This window comes from Macaca thibetana, chromosome 12, assembly GCF_024542745.1.
Source record: "Macaca thibetana thibetana isolate TM-01 chromosome 12, ASM2454274v1, whole genome shotgun sequence".
NCBI lineage: Eukaryota > Metazoa > Chordata > Mammalia > Primates > Cercopithecidae > Macaca > Macaca thibetana.
Window position 1 is genome coordinate 71337655 of NC_065589.1, and position 19254 is coordinate 71356908.

At 41.4% G+C, this 19254-nt stretch overlaps 1 protein-coding gene across 1 annotated transcript in view; it reads right to left on the bottom strand.

Annotated features, from left to right (window-relative positions):
• DYNC1I2 (dynein cytoplasmic 1 intermediate chain 2) overlaps positions 1-19254 on the bottom strand; it is a 176991-nt gene extending 157737 nt beyond the window's left edge. Inside the window, exon 1 of the mRNA XM_050751335.1 lies at positions 19233-19254. The gene's annotated coding sequence lies outside the window, so the exon portion shown is untranslated. The remainder of the gene's footprint in view (positions 1-19232) is intronic.

Below are 19254 nucleotides of genomic sequence, written 5' to 3' on the forward strand. Positions count from 1 at the left end.
CAAGGGTTTTAGAAGCTCTGTGCCAGGAACTGGAGACAGAACAAATACATATTTCTCATATCACAGTTACAAAACTCTATGACTATGTACTTTTGGTAGTCTATAAAAGTCCTCTCATCATCATTTATTCAACATTTATTGAAAATCTAGATTATTCCATTTGAGTTTCACAGCAACCCGTAGGTCGGCAGGAGTGGTATTATTAAGTTCGTTATACAGAAGAGACATCCTAGATTCCACAAAATGAGGCAGAAAATTAGGCGGCATCTGCTGAGAAAATTCTGAAGGCCACCGTCTAATCATCCTTCAGAAGACGGGCTGTCAAGGGTTCAGAGCATCCAAATCTGGCACAGAAAGACACAGCCTTGATGTGCCATTTCTCAGCCGATTCTGAATTTTAGCAATAATGCCCTACAAGAAGAGACGGCTGGATCCAGTTGTAATTTACCTGCTGTCAAATGATTCTGTCCTTTATAAAATGCTAATTATTTGGAAGACTGTTTCTCTTTGAATATTGTAGATATAGATTTTTCAGGGTACCTTTCCTATATAATTGTCATTATTTTGTAAATGTTGACATACCTAGCACACTTTTGGAAACAGGCATTTTTTATAAGATTTTATTTTTTAGAGTAGTTTCATGTTTACAGCAAAATTGAGTAGAAGGTACAGAGATTTCCCATATCCCCACCCCTGCCCTGCATATGCACTGCCTCCCCCATTATCAACATTCCCCAGAGGGTACATTTGTTACCTTATCACCCAAAGCCCACAGTTTACCTTAGTCCCAAGTGCTGGGATTATAGGTGTTCACTCTTTATGGTGTACATTCTATGCGTTTGGACAAATGTATAACTACGTAGAAGTCATTATGCTATAATACAGAGTATTTTCACTGCCTTAAAAATCCTTCGTGCTCCACCTATTCATCTCTCTCCTCTCCAACCCCTGGCAAACCGCTGATCTTTTTAGAGTCCTCATGGTTTGGCCTGGGCATGTTTTTAAAGTAATGAAGCATTTCACCATCGAGTGTCCAAAAAAGAAAGAAAAAAAAAGGAAAGAGAAGGCTGCTTATACTAGATATCGAATTATGGTTGTATGATTGGCATGAATAATTTTTAATTGAAAATAATCACAATGTTTGTCTAAATCCTACCGCTCAAGGAAACAACCAGATCTGGTTTTAAAACCAAGACCGCCCTGTTGGCGATGAGGAAGTCAACTGCGCAGCCTCAGTCGCCGGTGGAGGCCCCGGGCGGGCGGCCGTGACGTTGCTGCCACCTCGTGTATATTGTAGGTAGTGCAGCCAGCGAGGAGTCCTCAGCCACGCCGAGGTAGCAAGCGCTGGACAGCCCACTCTGATGGTCTTCAGCTTAGCTCATGTACTACCTAGGAAGACCAGGGGCCCGTGCAGTTTATTATGGGTTTGTGGTGTTTATTAATCCACAGAAGTATTGTTTTTGATAGACAACCTAAGATTAAGGCCAATAAAAGACTCTGAGAATGTGGACTCAATAATTTTGTTGGCTTGAGAATAAAGAAAAAAGTCAGTAAATGGTACCTGGATCCTCCAGTAATTACTCCATCTTACAAACTACTATTTTCTCTTATTCCAGCCCACAGTCTGTCATTCTAGAAAGTGTGATATATTAATTTTTAGCTAAGCAATTTCCACAGGGAGTAATCAGAGTTGGCACTGTACAGGTGTTTTTCCAATGAAAAGGTTACTTTTGGAATTATTTATAAGCAACATCAGAACACTGAATATTAACAAAGTGAATTTCACCTGGTTATTAAGTATCAGGAGATACATATGCACCAAATCATCCCGCTTTGACCTTGAATGGTCATATGTTTATCCAAGAAAGAAGCTCCCCCACCTTCAAGGTTCTATTAACCTTCCTTTTTATCCTTTCTCATTTCTTCCCTTTTAAATTTTATTATAATGAAATAGTTAAGTCCTACACAAAGGTGTAAACCTATGATACTAATCCTACATGACTCTGCCGCTCAGCTTGGGAAACACATTATTATCCAAACAGGTGAGGCCTTTGTGCCCCCTCAGCTGTATTCCCTTCCTTCTCTTTACAGTTTCCACTTCTCTAAATTTGGTGTTCATCATTCCCATTTGTTTCATTATGCTTTTGTCAATACATACGTATTCTTAAATGGTACAACGTATGGGTTTCACATTTCTGAAATGCTGTTGAGATGGCATCCTTGTTTTCTGTAACTTGGATTTTTTTCATTCAGTGTTAGGATTGTGAGACCCATGCATCATATTAATTTCCCAGAATTGTCATAGCAAACAACCACAAACTGGGTGACTTAATAAAATGAAAATATATTCTCTCAGAGTTCTGGAGGCCAGAACTCTGAAATCAAGGGGTGGGCTGGGCTGGGCTCCCTCTGGGGCTGTAAGGGAGAATGTGTTCCTTCCGTCTTCCAGCTTCTGGTGGCCCCAGGCATTCCTTGGCTTGTGAATCTCTGTTTCTGTCTTCACATGGCTCCTGCTCTCTGTTGTGTCTTCCTGTCTTAGAAGGACACTTGTCATTGGATTTAGGGCCCACCTGATCCAGAATGATCTCATCTTCAGGTCGTTAATTACATCTGCCAAGCCCCCAGGAAATACATGGTGGAGTTAGGTGTCCAACCCATGCATTTTGACCAACTCCTCCAACCATTGGGTGACATTGCCTCTAAGCTCAGATAGTTGCAATTTCTGCTTACACAAATAATGGGCATTTAATGTGGCACTGGATCCAATACTCAGTTTATATAGGTGAGAACTAACTAGTATTGGGGGGTTACAGGGCAAGGAATTGGGCATCAGTTGGAAAGGCAGGCAATCTGGGTCCTAAAGTTAATTCTCTGTTGATCCCTAAGCTCCAAGAAGTAGGATGCTGCTTCATCCCTGCCCCTCTTCCAAGCCACTTTACCTGATTTAACAAGAATGGAGGTCAGTGAAAAGAACTAATCTAGTTTGGACTGGGAATGCACAATAAAAATTTTAAAATATATGCATTTATTTGGATTGTTAAAGTAAAAATATTACAGAAAATTAGGGCAATGGAAGAAAAAATCATTCCCCCACCACCACTCCTCTAATCCCTCTACTTCTCTTCTGTGCACACTTAGAGTTGTAATCATTTGATTCTAGTGTTATAACTGTGGAGTCAAATGTGGCTCCATCTTGGACGCTAACCTGTCAGGTTGACTTCTGGTTAGCCCCAGTCCCGTGGATGCCTCCTGATTCCTACTTTATTTGCTGTCCTTAGCGTAAGAACATGTCAACTTTGCTGTTATTACACAAATTATAGGATATGACACACAGCCTTCTTGCCTGTTCTAGAGAGTTGCCTTTCATTGTCTTGCTGGAGCACATATACCTTTTCCCCATGGTACGTCAGCCCTAGGTCTGGGGAGTAACCGTGCAGAGATCTACCTGTCTTGCTGCTGCCCAAGACCACACTTCTGTCTGTAAGTTCCCCCATAAAATGTGCTTTACCGACACACTGGATTTGTCGGCTACCTTCTTTGGTTTCTCGGCTCTTCAGCATTTGGGAGCAGCTTTGCCTATCTGACCATTTCACAGAACAATAGCCTATAATATATTACCATTTTTCTTCTTGCTACATCGCTTTCGTAATTGATTTTCTACAATAAGACAAGTACTGATATACAACATGGTGACTCAGACAGCCAAGGAGTGCCCACTGGGGTGGAGTCTCCGGAATTTCGCTCCGTTCGCGGGCGGGGAGGAGCCTGGCCTCTCCTATTCCAGGGTGGAACCTGGAATTCAATCTGTGATTCTGGAAAACTAGCTAGCAGGACTCTCACTCTGCTGAGAGTCCCTGTTCCCCCCCCAGCTCCCCCCGCCCGGCTTTTTGCCTAATAAATTCCATTTTTCTCATCCTCCAAATTGTCTGTGAGCCTAATCTCTCATGGCCATGTGAGAAGAACCCGGCTTTCAGCTGAACTAAGGAGAAAGTCCTACAACTGCAGTTAATGATACGGTACCGTGTACTTAAAACTTGCTCAGGGAGTAGATCTTAAGTGTTCTCACTAAACACACACACAAATGGTAGGCTTTGTAGGTGATGAATGTGTTAACTAACTTGATTGTGGTAATCATTTCACAATGTACAGTATATTGGTCATCACATTGTACACTTTAAATATATATAATTTTGGCCAGGCAAGGTGGCACAAACCTGTAACCCCAGCACTTTGGGAGGCTGAGGCAGGAGGATTGTTTGCACCCAGGAGGTCAAGGCTGTAGTGAGCTATGATTGTGCCACTTCACTCCACCCTGGGCGACAGATCAAGACGCTGTTTCAAAAAGATGAAAGAAAGAAAAGAAAGAAAGGAAGGAAGGAAGGAAGGAAGGAAGGAAGGAGAGAGAGAGAGAAAGAAAGAAAGAAAGAAAGAAAGAAAGAAAGAAAGAAAGAAAGAAAGAAAGAAAGAAAGAAAGAAAGAAAGAGAGAGAAAGAAAGGAAGAAGAAAGAAAAGAAAGAAAGAGAAAAGAAAGAGTTTTATATGTCAATTATGCCTCAATAAAGCTGGAAAAATAAAATGACAGGTATTCTAATCTTCACTTTATAGCTACAGAAACTAAAGCTCAGGAGCCTGACTTGCTGAAGGTCCCACAGTTGGTAAGTGATAAGCTGGGGACCATGAAGCCATTGTAATTCAGAATGTATAAAATGTTGCAACAGCTGCAAGATTTTATTTCAATATGTGGATTTTTTCTTTCTTTCTTTCTTTCTTTGGAGACAGGATCTTGCTGTTACCTAGGCTGGAGTGCAGTAGCACGATCATGGCTCACTGCAACCTCAACCACCTCTGCTTAGCGATCCTCCCACCTCAACCTTCCAAGTGGCTGGAACCACAGGTATGTGCCACTGCACCCTGCTAATTTTTTAATTTTTACAGAGATGGGATCTCACTGTGTTGCTGAGGCTGGTTTTGAACTCTTGGTCTCAAACGATCCCACCTCGGTTTCCTGAAGTGCTGGGATTATAGGTATGAGCCACTGTACCTTACTGATATGTGGATATTCTAAGTAGGCATTTGCATATCAATATCTGGTTACCTGTTGCTGTAAAACAAATCACTTTAAACTTTGTTCCTTAACATAATGACTGCATTTATTTTGCTCGTGAATTTGTAATTTGGGCAGGTCTTGAGAAGGACAGTTTGTCTTTGCTTCTCTTGGCATCAGCAGGGGTGACTTGAGGCTGGTGGCTGGAATCATCTGAAATCTCACTTATCCACAGGTCAGCCAGTTGGTGCTGGGAGCTCAGCAGGGCCTATGGCCACAGCACCTCCACATGACCTTTCCATAGGGCTCCTTGGCTTTTTCACACAGTGCTGGCTGTGTTCCAAAGGTGAACATCCCCAGAGAGAAGAGAAGAAGGCAAAAGCTGTGTCCCTTTTGGCGACCTCGGAGAAATCTTACAGATTCACTTCTGCCATGTTCTATTGGTTAAAAGTAAGCCGCTGAGGCCAGCCACGATTCAAGGGAAGGGGAATTAGGTTCTACCTTTTGCTGAGAAGAATATCATAGAATTTGTGGACATATTTTAAAACCATCACAATTTGCCCATTGGACATAGATTACCTACATTTTCCCCTACTTGCAAAATAGACTCACTCCCCTCCCTAAACCCCTTAAACATTGTATCTCCTGTAGCATCAGGCTGGGGCTCAAGGTCCATGACTTTAACATGTAAATCAGGTGCAGGAGTGGCTGAGGCTCCTTGGGCGCTGTTCCTGGAGTAGAGCTCCTGTAGTGCAGTTCCTCTCCACCTGAAGACCTGTGAATCAAAAGACAAGCTGCCTCTCTGCCCGCTGCACCCGATATATTGTACAATAGTGGAGCAAGCACAGGATAATCGCTGTAGAGGCTTCTGTTCAAAAAGGAGGCAAAGGGGAGGCACACAACAGCCACTGGAGCACAGGGATTCTGAAATCCAGCTGAGTGTATGTTGCCAATTCCTTGATGGGGCTTGGTCCTACACCTGGAAATTGTCCACCTTGCCTTTAGCTCCACCCACTGCGCTCTCAGTCCCACCTTCTGAGCCATTCTTTCTTTTCCATTAAAAGTGGTCCATGTTGGGCCAGGCACAATGGCTCATATCTGTAATACCAGCACTTTGGGAGGCTGAGGCAGGTAGATCACCTGAGGTCTGGAGTTTGAGACCAGCCTAACCAACGTGGAGAAACCCCATCTCTACTAAAAATACAAAATTAGCTGGGCATGGTGGTGCGCACCTGTAGTCCCAGCTGCTTGGGAGGCTGAGGCAGGAGAATCTCTCATGACCTTGGGAGATGGAGGTTGCAGTGAGCCAAGATCATGCCATTCCACTCCAGCCTGGGTGACAAGAGCGAAACTCCATCTCAAAAAAAAACAAACAAACAAACAAACAAAAAAAAACAGTAGCCCATGTTTGCAGCTGAGTGACAGTCTTTTTGGACTGCTTCCTGCTCTTAGAAGCCTGGAATCCAAAGGCCTGAATGTCCTTTTCAGTCCAAGCTAATTCTAATTCTTTTTTAAAAAAATTATAGTCTTCTTGTAACTCCATTAGGCAAAATCCGTACCAATAAATCTCCTTTAGCCCTTCTCTCCCTTCTCTTAAAGCTGCAGTCCGATAACTCCCTTGAGATCTGTAGGCCTTTCAAGCCAGCAATGGTGTGTTGAAAACAAATAAAGAAGGAAAAAACAAACAAACAAAAAAGTTGCTAGGCCTTTTGTCTGCTTGAAAGGGCCTGTGAAACAACACCTTATAGACTTTCTGAGGTCTCAGCAAAGAGTTTTATAGTCACACCCAAAAATAAACTCACTTTATTTTTGGACCATGTTTTTCTTTTTCTTTTCTTTTTTTTTTTCTGAGACGGAGTCTCACTCTGTCGCCTAGGCTGGAATGCGGTGGTGCAACCTCCTCTCACTGCAACCTCCGCCTCCCGGGTTCAAGCGATTCTCCTGCCTCAACCTCCCTGGTAGCTGGGACTACAGGCACATGCCAACATGCCCAGCTAATTTTTGTTAGTAGAAATAGGGTTTCTACATGTTGGCCAGGTTGGTCTCCTGACCTCAGGTAATCCGCCTGCCTCAGCCTCCCAAAGTGCTGGGATTATAGGCGTGAGCCACCCCACCAGGCCTTCAAATTGTAGATTCATGAAGAAATAGATGTTGTTACTGTTTTAAGTTATTAAATTTTGGGATGGTTTGTTATGCAGCAATAGATAACTGGAACAGAGTTTGGTAGCACAGCAAAAACTGTTAACATGTGGCAATGGCTTCAGGACTGGGTGGCAGGCAGAATTTGGAAGGGTCTTCAAGAGACTGTTAGTGGAAACCTCATGGTTCTTGTAGAAGTCATTGGTTAGGGCTTATGGGAAAATGAGGAAAATGTTACTGGGAGCTGTCATATAGCAGCAAAAAGTTTAGCAACACTGTCACCTGTGGTAACATGGAGAATAGAAAATATACCAAGTTAACCTAACCATCTATCTAAGGGGATTTTTGGGAAAAGTGTTGAAGAAGCTGCCTGGTTTTTCTCACTGAGTATAGTAAAATTCAAGAGAAAGAGAGAAGTGAAAGAGAACTGTGAAATATAGAGGAGCCAGGAGTTGCTGGGTTTGAAAATAAAAGTTCCTCCTTTCTAGCTTCTTCATATGGCAAAATGAAATGGCTTCCCGGTGAAGATTGAAACCAGGAGGCGGAGGTTGCAGTGAGGTGAGATTGCACCACTGCATTCCAGCTTGGGTGACAGAGCAAGACTGTCTCAAAAAAAAAAAAAAAAAAAAAAAAAAGAAAGAAAGAAAGAAAAAAAAATTTGGGAAAAACTTGAAGGGGACAGTTTATCTCTGCTCTACTCAGTGTCAGCTGGGGTGGTTCAAAGATTGGGGGCTAGAATAAACTCAAAACTCACTCACTCACATGTCTGGAGGCTGATGTTGGCTGTTAGCTGGGAGCTCATGCAGAACTGTTGTCCAGATATCAACTTGTGACTTTTCCATGTTGATATGGTTTGGCTCTGTGTCCCCACCCAAATCTCATGTCAAATTGTAATCCCTATGTGTGGAGGGAGGGACCTGTCATCCCCACATGTTGAGAGAGGGAGGTGATTGAATTATGGTGTTAGTTTCCCCCATGCTGCTCTCTTGATAGTGAGTGAGTTCTCATGAGATCTGATGGTTATATAAGGGGCTTTTCTCCCCTTTGCTTGGCACTTCTCTCTCCTGCTGCCATGTGAGGAAGGACACATTTGCTTCCCCTTCTACCGTGATTGCAAGTTTCCTGAGGCCTCCCCAGCCATGTGAACTGTGAGTCAATTAAAATTACTTTTTAAATTACCCACTCTCAAATATTTCTTTATAGCATGTGAAAATGGGTTAATACACATGTAGTGTTTGGTTTCCCCATCAAATGACAAGGTGGTTGGGTTCCCAGAGCAAGCCTTGCAAGAGAGAGAGAGAAAGAGAGCTAGGAAACCTTGTCCCTGAAGTCACATAGTATTGTCTGCTGCCTTCTGGTTTTTTGTTTGCTTGTTTGTTTGTTTGTTTGTTTTAGAGATGGGGTCTTGCTCTGTTTGCTCTGTTGCGTAGGCTAGAGTGCAGTGGCAGATCATAACTCAGTGCAGTCTTGAATTCCTGGGCTCAAGTGATCCTCCCACCTAAGCCTCCTGAGTAGCTGGGACTACAGGTGTGTACCACCATGCCTGTTTAATCTTTATTTTATTTGTAGAGATGGGGTCTTGCTATATTGTCCAATCTGGTCTTGAACTCCTGGCTTCAACCTTGGCCTCCCAAAGTTCTGGGATTACAGGCACGAGCAACTGCACTAGTCTTGCCTTTGATTCTTTACAAGTGAGTCACTAAGCCTGGTCCATGTTTAAGGAGAGGAGAACAAGGTTCCATCTTTTGATGTGAAAGAGTGTCAGACAATTTGAGGACCTATTTTAAAACCAGCGATATTAATGTATCCTTAGCTCCATTTTATAGATGCATAAGCTATAATTCAGAGAACTTACTGAAGTTCTCGAAATTAGTAAGGGATAAGGCTTGGGACCATAAAGTGACTATACTTTACATATTTAATTACATTATATATAATGTACAATCTGTAAGGCATTGTAATGCTATGACATGTTATTTACTGTCTCAATTGAGCTTTCATAGCTTCTTGACACAAGGAAGAGAGCCCATCAGGCATATGGGTTATGAATCAAGAAACTTTATTATTTTTTGTATAATAAAACATGAGTTTGTTTTATTCATAAGTGTTCATTTATCAGATCAATCTATCATAATGGCTGGAAACGCCTTCTGTCCTGATTTCAGAGCATGTAACTAGGTTCTATATTCCTATTAACCCTCTATCTAACTTAACATACAGCGTACCTTAACCTTGCTAGCCCTATCTTTGGCTAAGACAGCTGAGTTGAGGGGAGTTCTTTGACATTGCATGACATGGAGCTCTCACAAAGAGAATGTCCTCACCAACTTTTGCTCAAAGGTATTTTTGATTTTATAGTTACATTTCTGGTTAATGATCAGTTTTGCTAATTGAATACCTCATATTTCTTTTTGTTAGATGGCATTTATCAGTATCTGTGTGTGTATGTGTTCAAATGTGAGTGCATATCCTCATGGGAGCATGTTTCCAACTAGTTTGTTTTCTAGTTGTTTGTTACTAACAGACCTATGAATTTTCTTAATGGGCACTTTCTTGTACAATGAGGGAAAACAATTAACTGCACAAAATTTTTGTGTGATGGCAAAAGACAATCAAATTATAATATATCAAAAACAAAATAGAGCAAACCATTGTGCCTAGCAATGTATGGAAATATCTTCTGAGAGGCATACAAATAACTTTTCCGGACACCATGGTCTTTTTTAAGGTTATGTTTAGTTTGCATTATTTTTTTCATGGAAAAAAAACCAGTCTCTATTGATTTTGGCTCATAGTCCCCATATTTCTTAAAACCTGTGACCTTAGCCATTGTGTACAGTATTAGATCTTCAAAGGTGTTTTGCTCGACCTCTCCTTCTCTTGCAATAGTAGCGAACACATAAACACCATTTGGTACAAATTATTGTTGCCAGAAAAGAATAATGAATTGTACATTGTGGTGAATAAGGTATTTAAACCACCATGTTTGGGAATTTACCACCATGATCTGTAATTTCTTTCATTGCTTTTTGCTCAGGGTTTCATTCCTCCTCCCTGCCCTCCAAGCTAATCTGGGCCAAGCGGATTCTGTTCTGACCCACGTCTAACTCTACTCAGTCTATTCCTTACCCCATTTTGCCTCTTTTTTTTTTTTTTTTTTTTTTTTTGACATAGCATTTCACTCTGTTGCCCAGGCTTAAGTGCAGTGGTACCATATCAGCTCACAGCAACCTTCGCTTCCCGCCTCCGGGGTTTAAGCGATTCTCCTGCCTCAGCTTCCCGAGTAGGTGAAATTACAGGTGTGTGCCACCACGCCCAGCTATTTTTTTGTATTTTTAATAGAGACTGGGTTTCATTATGTTGGCCAGGCTGGTCTCGAACTCCTGGCCTCAAGTGATCCACCCACCGCAGCCTCTCAAAGTGCTGGGATTATATTCGTGAACCACTGTGTCCAGTCCCATTTTTGCCTCTTTTGTCACTTTCACAAAGCCTACTAACAGTCTCTCTTTTTTGGAACCCTCGATACCTAGATTACAAAGGTTTATTCCACTTGTAAGCCATGACAATTGTAGGTAATTCTGTGCTGAAGGATAGAAATGGTGTATGAATTAAACTGGCTGCAATAATCTATAAAATAACAGACTCATAGAATTCAGCATGAGCCCCAGGCAGTGCCTATGAGCAGTGCACACAGGAAAGCCTCAATCACTAACTGGTGAGTGAATATAAAAGGACCTGTTTTTTGTAGCAGATGGAGAGATGAAGCGGCTTGCCCAAGATTACACCCCTGGACCATGATAGAGTTCCTACAAGAATCCAGATCTTTCTGTTTTGTCCAGTTCTCATAAGTATATACTGCCCGGCTTCCAGTAATTGCATTACCTTTGGAAGACTTGTAAATGTTTATGTCTCTGCCATCTGGAGATTAACGATGCTACAAAGCAAATAGTCCCTCAGGTCATTCCGGTATCTGACCAAGTTAGGCTCTTGGCAAACGCTTTAGTTCCTCTTTCCTGGTGTTAGGAAAGCATTTATTTTACTTACAAATGTGTTATCTTCAATTTCTTGATAAATTAGACTAAGCAAACATTTGGATGATGTCAATGAGGCAGATGGGGTTCTGATAATACATGTTTTTCTTAGTACAAAAGTAACAATTATAGAAAATACAGAGAAAACAAAAAGAAGAAAATGAAAAATGCCCATTATCCTACCATGTCTCAAAGATAACCATTTTTTTAAACGATTTTATTCGATTTTATTTTATTTTACTTTATTTTTTGAGACAGTCTTGCTCTGTCACCCAGGCTGGAGTGCAGTGGCACGACCTTGGCTCACTGCAACCACCACCTCCCAGGTTCAAGCGATTCTCCTGCCTCAGCCTCCTGAGTAGCTGAGATTACAGGCCACCACATCTGTCTTTTTTCTTCTTTGTGTTTTTAGTAGAGACAGCATTTCACCATGTTGGCCAGGCTGGTCTCTGACCTTAGGTGATCCACCCACCTTGGCCTCCCAAAGTGCTGGGATTACAGGCATGAGCCACCACACCAGGCCAAAGATAACCATTATTAACTAATTAACTATTTGGTATATTATGCTTCCAGTTATTTGAGAGTGTATGCACATTCACATTTACAAAACTTTTATATTCCATGTATTTCACTTAATATTTTATGAACATATTTTCATATTGCTAATTATTCACTTGAACAATATAATTTTTGATGACATAGTTTTTGTATAGTATAACTTTGTATTTGCCATTCTTTATTAGACATTGTTTCCAAATACAAGAAATCTTTAAGATGATTTGCCATACACATACAATCACTACAGTGGTAATTCTCAGTCTCTGCTTGCACTCCATTCGCAATCTAGTGCTCTGGTAAATGAGACAGAGAGAGAGAGAGAGGTTGAGAGAGAGAGAATAATGGAGGAAGGCTAGGTAAGGAGAGGCCTGAATCCTAATCATCACTCTACACTCTTCCATGTCCTTGAGTTTTATTTGCACTTTTGCTTGTTCTTGGGGTGAATTAGCTCACACTTAAGGCTGTCACTGCTCCTCTTGCCTCGCACTCTTTTACTTCCTTCATGTGCATGTTCCAGGTGAGTTCACTGAGCCAGAACCTCCTACAATCTGCTCAAGACCTAGAGGTTTGAAGGGGAACGTGAGTGCTGATACAGACAGAGAGCCAGGTTGTGGGCTGGGGAGGGCAAAGATGCTTCCCACCCTCCTCCTTCATCACAGGTGGCTACTCTAGGGGAGGGAGACCTGCCTGCCTGTGTGTGCCAGGGCTGAGCTAGGGCCTGGCCCCCTGGAGTTCTACAGTCCCTCTGGCCCCTGAGCCACAAGAGAGGGACCTGTTCAGGAAATCTCATCGAAATCTAAACTTTAAGAGGAATCTCAGAACTTATCCATTTCAACAATCACTCAATGCTTATATTTCTCTTTTTCACCTTCATTCCACAAGAGAGAGATTTGTGACATGTCTCAGTCTAGCCTTAATGTGATAAGATTCATATAAATAGATATGAGTATATAGAAAACATTTATTTGGACTAGACTTCAGACTAAATTTCTACCATAACATTAACCAAACTGAGGGATTGCTTATGTACAGTTCTGACCCTGAGGCTGACAACCAGATATTCTTCCAGTTGAAACAGAAAAACTCATACTATTCCACTCAGCCTAGAAATTTCCTAGTTATGTACCAGTAGATATTAAACCAACCAGATTGCCAACTGTGTTTGAAAGTCAATCAGAAAGCTCCTCCTTCCAAAATTCTCACCCTAATAGAACACTCACCAGCCAAACCCTGCATAAGCCTTCTTCCTTTCACTCTAAACCTCACTCGCCTACCACGCCCCTTGAGCTGCTACCAGAAGGAAAGTGATGGTAGCTAACTCACTCTAGTCAGATCTGAAAAGAAGGTTTCAGATAATTCTATAGACACTGTCTTTCTGACAAAACAAAAATGTATTCTTATGGATTGGTGATATAAATGAGCACTGCCCTGTGGGCTACCTCTAACATGAACAAAGGTCGGCAGACATGTGCTCCGGGACCGCTCCCTTGTCCAGCATCCTCACCCACCCAAATTGGCCTGTCCTTAGAATGGCTGGCCTTACGGGCTGTGCCTCTGTGGTGAGTGAGGGGAACCCTTTTCAGTTTGTGCTTCCCACTCCTCTATTCTAGCTCCCCGAAGCCTAGTATCCTATGAAGATGTATTCTCTTGGCTCCAAGACATTTCTTCATGCAGCCGATAATCATGGAAGAAAGTCCACGTTCCTTTAAGAAGAGATGTGGACCCAGGGGAATAAATGGTAAGGAGTTGTTTGAAATGCTTGTTCCCAGGTGCTGTAAAGAAGTAGCACTTGAACATAAATTTAATTTATTTAGTAAGGCCATTTTTTACTTCCTGCAGAAAGGGTACACTCGCCAGAAGTTTTGCCACAAGAGTACACTGAACAAATGAGACAGGGTCATTTATAACCTGACGCATTCACCCTAGTGCTGTGTCCGGTTTCCATTGGCTGGAACAGGACCTCACATTCTGTATTTTTCCCGACTGGCTAGCAACTTAGAACTTTTTAAAAGAGGCAAAGGTAGAGGAGAACAAAGGAAGGAAGAAGTAACTTGTGGAATGCTGAGAAAGGTAAAAACACTTTTAAAGAGGAAGAGGAACAGGCTATGACCTCATGCTTGCTTGGACCAGTATAAGCATGCCAGGGCAAATATTTAGGCTAACCTGTGGGAGCTAAGAACATAAAGTACGTTGACTTCTTTATTACGGCTAGCAGATATTTAAGAACGCTAGCACAGGTCTTTGAATACATTTTGCTTTTAAGAGAAGTTACTATTTATTCCTAATTAGATGGGGAGGAAAGTCTTTGAAAAGGAACCTCTATTTTGCTTTTTACAGAGTCGTCCTAGATCTTGTCTAAGAAGGCTACCTACAAGGGCAAACACTGTCTTAAAGCAGAAAAGCCGTAGGTATCACCAGATGTCTAGGCACTGGCTAAGGACAGAGGAAGTGAGCCCCTTGGAGAGACGTGCTTTCTGCCCAACAGGCCCAGGCCTGGGGCAGCAGTGGCCTCTCCTTTGCTCCGTTATTGGAGCGGCAACCAGCCTGTCTCCCCAGCGTTTACATTTTCAAGGTGGAGGCAGACACTTGTTCATGATGCTCCCCAAGTTCCTAGGGCACATGTCAAGCTCCCCAAACAATCCCAGGAAGCTTCCCTGAGATCAAGGTACCCTCCCCGCCCCCATTTTGCCATACCATACACCTTAATATGAATGACTTTCGATGAGGGGAAAATAGTAGGCTTACGGCACTGAGAAACTAAGGAGGGAAGAGATTAAGAAAAAATGTCAGTGATCTAGGAAGGGAGATTAAATTCAGCCCAGAGTGAATCCCACAGTTCTTACCATCCAGTCGCAGAGCTCTCACTGGTTCCACCATCCAAAACTACTCTCTCTTTTCCCCCTACTTCCCAATTCTCTTGCTATGACAGTCTGCTTATCTTTTTGATTAACCTTCCATAAACATTCAACAAATACCTGTCTGGCCCTATCACAAATCCCAACTCGCCAGTACTTGTAGAAATCAATGGAGGAGAAGCAATGAGCCATAAATACAATGTGATAAGATGGGCTCGAAGCAGGAACCAAGTTCTTTGAATGCTCTGAGGAGAAACACTCCACCCAGACTGTGGCGTGGTGGGAGCAGGGGCAAAGGAGATGAAGCAGGAGCCGAGAAGCTCTAAAATCTGAGTTTTAGAGGAGATGCTGAATTTCGCAAGGTGGAGAAAGTTGGGTAGGATATTTGAGTATGTTTTACTAGATCCTGACTATATTGTAGCTATTACAAGGCAGAAATCTTAAGCCTGGCAGAGAACCGCTACTTAGAATAATTTGCTATTCCCATAGACTATATTAATAGTGTACTAGAATACTGTAGTATCCTGTACAATAGTGCTTCACGTACCACATGTACTTTATGAACTAATGACCATTATTAACTTCGCATAATCTTTTCTTTCTTTTGTCCCCTTGGCTTTCCTCTTCTATTTCACCCTTCTTTTCTGAAAGGGAACATAATTTCCGTACTAAAGAGGACATCATCTGGGACAAGATCTATATGCTTTCCTTAAGTGGATACTAGATGATATAATGCAATTAATTTATTCCTAGAAGATATCTTATCATGTCTGCAACTTACCTTAAAAACTGTGTGGGAAGGAAGAGATGGAAAGAAAGAGAAATCAAATGTAGCAAATGCAAAATGTAAATAATTGTTAAATATATTAGACAGTATGTGTCTTTATTATACCATTTTTCAATTGTTCTACAGTTTCAAATTTAAAAATAGAAAGTTGGGAAAAAATGAATAGCTTGCTCACTTGGAACAAAAGACTGAACTGGTCAGTAGTAGATGCAAAAAAATGCCTTTGCCTTTACATGATGCTTTTTGCTTCATGTATCTATTTTTTGCATGAATTTGTTTCGTCCGTATTTCCATCTCAGTGTCAAGCTGCCAGAAGACAATCTTACATGCAGAATTTTTCTCTCATCCAATAACCCAAACCTCGATGCTTAACATTTTTAAGTGGAGATCACAAGTACTTAATATACTCTTACCATACTTACCTTACAATGAGGGTCAAACTCTTGCCTTTAATTGCAAGGTATTTAAAGCAGCTATGATTTCCGCAGCACTTAGTTAGGCAAACATTAAATTTAAGTGGATAAAAAGCAAAGTCTGTAACTTGGCAAACAGTTGTAAGGGCATCTTGAGTAAAGCTGTTCTTGGACCAACTTTTCCCAAAACAGAGCAAAGTAGTAATTCTGTAGCTGTTCCATTAAAGACAAAAACGAAAACTCCTTGATCAAGTAAAGAAAATATCATAACTATAAATACTGTACATTATATTCCCTATCTTGGAAAATCACATTACATATTAGCAATTAAAAGTGTTACAAAGTTCTGGCTTCCAGCAATGGAGGCATTAGCTTCTATTGGTACAAGCTTCCCACAGATAACAACTAAAAATTCTGGGCAAAACATTTTTTTAAAAAACTACCTGAAGAGGCTGGGCTTGGTGGCTCATGCCTGTAATTCCAGTATTTTGGGAGGCCAAGGCAGGTGGATCAGTTCAGCTCAGGAGTTCAAGACCAGCCTGGCCAACATTGTGAAACCCATCTCTACTAAAAATACAAAGATTAGCCCGGCGTGGTGGCATGTGCCTGTAATCCCAGTTACCTGGGAGGCTGAGGTGGGAGAATGGCTTGAACCCAGGAGGCAGAGGTTGCAGTGAGCTGAGATCCTGCCACTGCACTCTAGCCTGGGTGACAGAGTGAGATTCTGTCTCAAAAAATAAATAAATAAATAAATAAACTAATTTTATACAATTTAACACCCATTCATGATTAAAAATTTAAAACTCAGCAAATTAAAAGTCCCCAACCCGATGAAGGCCATAATGACATATTTAGTGATAAAATATTGAATGTTTTCCTTCTGTGATAGTAAACAAACCAAGAATGGCCAGCCACACCAATTTACTGACGTTGCAATATTTTGAAATGTGTCAGAAATTTAAGATGATAAGGAAGAGAATCTAAAAAAAAATTTTAAGAGGAAATATTTGAATAAAGAGATGGATAGATAACTAGAAATGTGAATAAACAAAAATAACAAATTATTAAGAATAGACTATAGGGTAATGTATATTACCTATATGTTATGTAGTGCAACTGTAAATTAAATTAAATGAACTTATATATGTAAAATTGTATGGTAATCTGCTTGAGCCATAGAGTCGTAAGTGTTGAAAGTACTTGCCAATTAAGATATCTGAAATGAAATACAATTCTTCTGAAATTAATATGTTAGTGACAAAATATGATGTAACTTATAAAAATTCAATGCATACATAATATTATAGCTGTATGGGATAATAGAACATGTAGTATTATGGTGTTACTACAGCAACATGACATAAAATACCATGGAAACAAAAAGTAAGTGAAAAAGAGCTAAATGAGTGACCATATTAAGAGTGGATGAGTTTTGGCACTACTTGAATGCTAATGAAACTTCTTTCTTATTTGGAAAAAAAAACCAGTTCACCTATTATAAATTATGTACCATTATAATTTATGTACTATAAACACAGAGTTCTGTAATAACTGACAGTTTTAATAGACTCTTCTTTCATGATTTTCCAACTGAAACTGCATCTGTGTGGGCTGCCTACATCTCTGGCACCTTTTCTACACTACAGAATGTGGCTCCAATTCAGATCTTGTATGGAAGAGAACACCATGACGATTTTCAAACAGTCCTCTGATACTTGTAGCAATGTAAAAGGCATGGTACCAATATACATTTTAATGAAAAATCGGACAGCATTTTCTATTGTAAACTAAAAATAAAGTCTTAACCCCACTCCTCACCCCCCACTGACTAGACTCCTTTTTGGCCAAAAGTACCCCAAAAAAGTCTTAAAAACTGCATTCCCAGCTACAATCAGAAGGGAGGTCAGACACCCTTCATGATAGCCCCTCCCTTTTGGAGTTTAGGTACAACAGACCAGCATTAATGTTAAAAATAGAGATCATACGACTAACAAAATGCCAATAAAATACCAAATTATATACAGGACTTAAGGTCATGTCAGATAGGGGTTAAGTCACACACCCTTACATTTCACCCCAATTCAGTGTATTGGTTAATGGAGCTTCTTATCTTAAAATATTCCTTTCTGTTGACTCCTTTTTTTTTTTTTTTTTTTTTTTTTTTTTTTGAGACAGGGTCTTGCTCTGTCACTTAGGCTGGAGTGCAGTGGCATGATCATGGCTCACTGCAGCCTTGACTTCCTGGGCTTAAGTGATCCTCCCATCCCAGCCTCCAGCCTCCTGAGTAGCTGGAACAACATGCACATGCCACCACACCTAGATAACTTAATTTTTTTTTCAGAGATGGGGTCTTACTTTGTTTCCCAAGCTGGTCTTAAACTCCTGGGCTCAAGTGATCACACCCCAGCCTCCCAAAGTACTAGGATTACAGGCATGAGACATTGCACCCAGCCAACTCCAAATTTTCAGACAGAGCTCTATTCCTTTAGCCAATTGCAAATTAAAGAGTCTGTGAATCTACCTATAAACTAAGCTTCTGTTTCAAGTTATCCCACCTTTTTGGGGCAAACCAACGCATACCTTCCATACATTGATTTATGCCTTTCCCTATAACTTCTGCCTCCCTAAAATATATAAAACCAAACTGTAATTCCGACTGCTGGGGCACACTTTCTCAGGACCTCTTGAGACTGTGTTCCCCAGGTCATTGTCACTTGTGTTGGCTCAGAATAAACCTCTTTAAAATATTTTACAGGCCACTTTGGGAGGCCGAGGCGGGCGGATCACAAGGTCAGGAGATCGAGACCACGGTGAAACCCCGTCTCTACTAAAAATTACAAAAAATTAGCCGGGCGCGGTTGTGGGCGCCTGTAGTCCCAGCTACTCGGGAGGCTGAGGCAGGAGAATGGCGTGAACCCGGGAGGCGGAGCTTGCAGTGAGCCGAGATAGCGCCACTGCACTCCAGCCTGGGCTGGGCGACAGAGCGAGACTCCGTCTCAAAAAAAAAAAAAAAAAAAAAAAAAAAAAAAAAAAAAAAAAAAAAAAAATATTTTACAGGCTACTCTCTGCCTAGGGGGCAGCACTGCTCCACAGGATCAGTCATGGTGCTGTAACACTGCCTCTTCAGTAAAACTGTTTTCTTCCACCTCTGGCTTGCCCTTGAATTCTTTCCTGGGCAAAGCCAGAAACCTACACCGGCTAAGCTCCACATTGGGGCTCCCCTGCCCTGCATCAGTTTCTCTAATCTCTTACTGCTCAGGAATCAGGTGGCCAGAGGTCACAAAATTTGTGACTTCCCCAGTTGCTCCTATAGATAACATCACTATTGTAGAACCTAAGATTGGTCAGGTAGCGAAGAGCTGACCCCACCCGGACTTGTGACTCATGACTTAATTGGTCCTGTGGCCCCCCTCCAGAGGGTACTCTG